We start from the raw sequence: 5,000 nt of genomic DNA, 5'->3' as shown, positions 1-5,000 counted from the left end.
ATTAATGCATTAACTAACATTAATAATAATCAACACATTTTGGTGCAGTATTTATTCATCTTTAATAATGATAGATAATACAATTATATAGTTTTTATTTAGAATATTGATAAAAAAATAAGTTTACATAATATTTTTTTAAAAGTTTGTGTTTACATAATATATGTGTGTGTGTATTGTGTATAATTATTTTGTATATATAAACATTTAGCAAGCAAGCAACTTTATATATATAGCACATTTTTTTAAAAACTGACGTTGCCCCAAAGTGCTTTACAAAATAATAACATGAAAGTCATACAACAAAACAAACGTAATTTATTCAAAAGCTAAAGAAAATATATAAATTTTTAAATAAGACTTAAAAGTTGTAATCGATGGAGCTGACCTCACATGGGATGGGAGACTATTCCAGAGTTTGGGACCTACCACGGAAACAGCGCGATCTCCTTTTGATTTTAAATTACAACGCGGGACCTTTAAACGTCGTTGATCGGAGGACCTGAGAACTCTAGAAGGAGAGTAAGGCACTGTAAGATCACTGATGTACTGGGGGGCAAGGCCTGACAATGCCTTGTAAACAAACGAGAGAATTTTAAAATCAATCCTAAATTTGACCGGAAGCCAATGTAGGGATTGCAGTCCCGGAGTAATGTTCTCTCTTTCACACACCCGCATTCTGCACTAACTGGGGGAGAGCGATACATGAAGAACTGCAGTAATCAAGCTTAGATGTAATACAAGAATGAACTACAATTTCTAAATCCTTACTGGATAAAAAATGCTTTACTTTAGCAATTGATCTCAGGTTAAAAAAGCTTCCTTTGACAACGGCACAAATCTGTTTCTTACAGTTAAGTGATGAGTCCATGATTACCCCTAAACTCTTTACATGAGTCTCATTCTTCAGGGATAAAGAACCCAAATGATCAGGAGAGCCTACGATCAAAACCTCAGTTTTACTCTCATTTAATTGGAGAAAGCTGCTAGATAGCCAGAGTTTAATGTCACGGTAACATTCCTGTGCTTTGTCCAACGAGCATGTACTATCTAGCTTCACTGGAAAATTGGAGATCGTCTGCATAGCAATGATATGAAATGCTATACTTTCGAAAAACACTGCTTAAAGGAAGCATGTAGAGTGAAAAAAGCAACGGTCCCAAAATCGACCCCTGAGGGACACCACAAGCTAAAGGGGCCAATGTGGAAGAAAAGTCTCCCAGATTTACAGCAACTGTCCTGTCTTTTAAATACGAGGCAAACCACTGAAGAGCTACACCCTGCACACCAACCCAACACTCCAGACCATTGAGGAGAATTTCATGATCTATCGTATCAAAGGTCCAATCGTATCTATCAGATCCAATAAAACCAGAACAACATGTGATCCAGAGTCCAACGATAATAATACATCATTGGTGACCTTGAGCAGTGCCGATTCTGTACTATGACAGGTCCTAAAGCCTGACTGGAATGTATCTAAAACAACAAGAACTGGAGATCGTCTGCATAGCAATGATATGAAATGCTATACTTTCGAAAAACACTGCTTAAAGGAAGCATGTAGAGCGAAAAAAGCAACGGTCCCAAAATCGACCCCTGAGGGACACCACAAGCTAAAGGGGCCAATGTGGAAGAAAAGTCTTCTTTTCTTCCACATTGAGTCCAATGATAATAATATCTCATTGGTGACCTTGAGCAGTGCCGATTCTGTACTATGACAGGTCCTAAAGCCTGACTGGAATGTATCTAAAACATCACAAGTACTCAGATATGAATATAGCTGTGAATAGACCACTTTCTCTAAAATTTCGAAATAAAAGGCAATTTAGAAATTGGCCTATAGTTGTGATATGCTGTATGATTTTTAACATCATTTTTTAACAAGGGATGAAGAATTGCATGAATTTAAGAAAAATGTGATATGTATATATAACATAATATATATTATATAAATTATGCTAAAATATATATATACAGTATATACATGCAAATATTATATATATATATAGTTCACACATATATTATGTAAACTCAAACTTTTTTTTGAGATGTGATTAATCGTTGCCCAGCAATAAAATTAAAATATTAATACTAATCTACAAAAATAATTCAAATGCAAGAGTTTTATGAACAATATTGATTCATTAATCACATAAAAAATGTATGTTCTATTTACTTAAAAAAATATATGGTAACAATATTACACATTATATTTTTGAGTAGTTTTTAAGGCTTGGTTTATTGAATGGAATCTTACCTGAAAAAATCATGTAAAATCCCCTAAATTATGTAGTTTATGACAAAATATTATGGCTGTCAAAAGATTAATCGCGATTAATCACATCCAAAATAAAAGTTTGTGTTTACAGAATATATGTGTGTATACTGTGTATAATTATTATCTATAAATACACACACATTGATGTATATATTTAAGGAATAATTGCATTTATATACTGTATATACATTTATATAATTTATATTATAAATATTTTATATATAAATATAACCAATTTTTCTTAAATATATACATGATTGTGTGTGTTTTTATATATATAAATTATTATACACAGTACACACACATATATTATGTAAACACAAACTTTTATTTTGGATGCGATTAATCGCGATTAATCTTTTGAAAGCCCTAAAAAATATATTTAATCTTTTTAGTGATTTTTTTTTTTTTTTACTTAAGTTGACTCTCAAAAGTATATGATTTAGTAAATGGAAATGTTTATATTTGAGTTATATTGTATAATTAATAGACTGTAATGTTGCAAACAAACTTGAAGTTATTGAACAAAGCAACATGTTTCATATTCATATTCTACTATTCTAACCATCAAACCCTCAACATATCACACATGTAAAATAACACTTAATATTAATATTTACTCTCCATTTCCATCCATGTGCAAACTAAGCATGCTGGGAACTAACAACGGTGTCTGGAAATAAAACCGATTGTTGAACTAATTCTCTTAAATAAACAGTTAGCCTTCATTCTATCGGTTCCTCAATTCAAGCCTCAGGACTGCGCAAGTTTCCTTAAAGAATGAGGAACTCTTAGTTTTATTGGTGAAGTGTTCGCAATATTGTCTATACAACACTGAACCACAATTGTCTTAATAAAATATATTTATTTTTAATTATCACCTTCATTTTTTTAAATGAAAATTCCAAGACCCATGAATCAGTTTTTCAATGTATAAATCAGTGACTCAGTGAATCAGTGACTCAGTGAATCAGTGTCTCAGTGAATCAGTGAAACAGTGACTCAGTGAATCCGTGACTCTGTGAATCAGTGACTCAGTGTCTCAGTGAAACAGTGACTCTGTGAATCAGTGACTCAGTGAATCAGTGTCTCAGTGAATCAGTGAAACAGTGACTCAGTGAATCAGTGACTCAGTGAATCCGTGACTCTGTGAATCAGTGTCTCAGTGAATCAGTGAGTCAGGCCACTGGAACGAACTGACTCGCTCGACTGAACAAACTAAAACACGCTGACGTGATGTTCTGGACAGGTGAGCAGGTTTACTGTAGCGCTCCAGTGTTGTCGCAGTGCGCTGGTATTTGATTCTCAACACGGACTCTGCTGGGCATTAAAGAAGGGATCAGTAAAAGAGGGAGAGTTTGATCTGTTCCACTTTAAAGGGCTTTAGGAAGAAAGCAAAGCACAACTCCACGCTGACGGGTTTCCCATCATGCACTGCTTCTTTACAGCCGGAGCTATTCAGCTGCTGGAAACCAATTTGCACCCTGTCTCTCTCTCTCTGTGTGTGTGTGTGTGTGTGTGTGTGTGTGTGTGTGTGTGTGTGTCTCGTCTCTGGCCTCAACCTGAAGTGTGTGTTGAGAAGTTAAAGGTCCAGAAGTCTGATTACAAGGCTGACCATTCGCCGGACCCTTTTAAAGAGGTTTTACACTCATTCTGTGTGTGTGTGTGTGTGTGTGTGTGTGTGTGTGTGTGTGTGTTTGTGTGTGTTTAGATCTTTGGCGAGGACGTCAAAAGATGTTTGTTGCTTTTGCTTCGATCTCTCTCTCTCACACACACACACACACACACACACACACACACACACACACACACACACACACACACACACACACACACACACACACACACACAGTAGGGCGTCTGTCTGAAGTCTTATAAAGGTGTGTGATGTCTAATCTCAACAATCGAAGCGCTGTGACCTGTGATGTCCCGCTGACCACATCAAGCGAGAGAACAGATCTTTAAACACGGAGGACAGGATTCCTGAAACACTCGAGTGTGTGTGTTTCTCAAGAACATCTTCGTTAAAATCAACATGAAACAATGCTTACCTATGTTACGTGCATGCATTGTTCTGACAGGGTCGCCGCTAGCTTAGCTTAGCATAATGAATGGAATCCTTTGTTGCCAGCTAGCATGTCCTGAGTAAAAGTGATAAAAAAAAATTAAAACCCACCTAATTACTTCTTGTGGTCTGCGTATTCACAGCGAGTACAGATAGCGATGCAGATTAAGACTGGGCGATGTCCTGGGCAGAGATTGACTGGGACTATATTAGGGCGAAGCACTGCTACTAAACTGCATTTGCCCACCTATCTAAATGTAGGAAAGACGGCGAATAAACCCTATTTCAAAAAATATTCCTTTACATTTGTTAACTAAAACTTTTACAACTAGTAAACCTTATTAATTGGAATAAAAAAATATATATTTGTAAAATAAATATTAGATAAAAAAGCGTTAAGCAAAAATGAACTAAAACCAAATTTGGTTACACTTTATTTTACGGTGTCATTGTTACAGTGTGATTATATATATAAGTGCTGAGTAATATTAATAATTAACTACATGTACTTACTATAGGGTTAGGGTTTGGTTGAGGGTTAGTTGCATGTAATTATGCATAATTTACTGTTATTACTATGGTAAATACATGTAACATATGTAACAAGGACACTGTAAAATAAAGTGTTACCCAAAATTTTAAAAATATCTTTAA

The 5,000-nt window shown here is 35.0% G+C and overlaps 1 protein-coding gene across 6 annotated transcripts in view; it reads right to left on the bottom strand.

The window, feature by feature from the left end:
• pde2a (phosphodiesterase 2A) overlaps nt 1-5,000 on the bottom strand; it is a 143,704-nt gene that overhangs the window by 47,242 nt on the left and 91,462 nt on the right. The window lies entirely within an intron of this gene.

This window comes from Phoxinus phoxinus, assembly GCF_949152265.1.
Source record: "Phoxinus phoxinus genome assembly, chromosome: 4".
Taxonomy (NCBI): Eukaryota; Metazoa; Chordata; class Actinopteri; order Cypriniformes; family Leuciscidae; genus Phoxinus; species Phoxinus phoxinus.
This window is presented reverse-complemented; position numbering and strand designations above follow the sequence as displayed.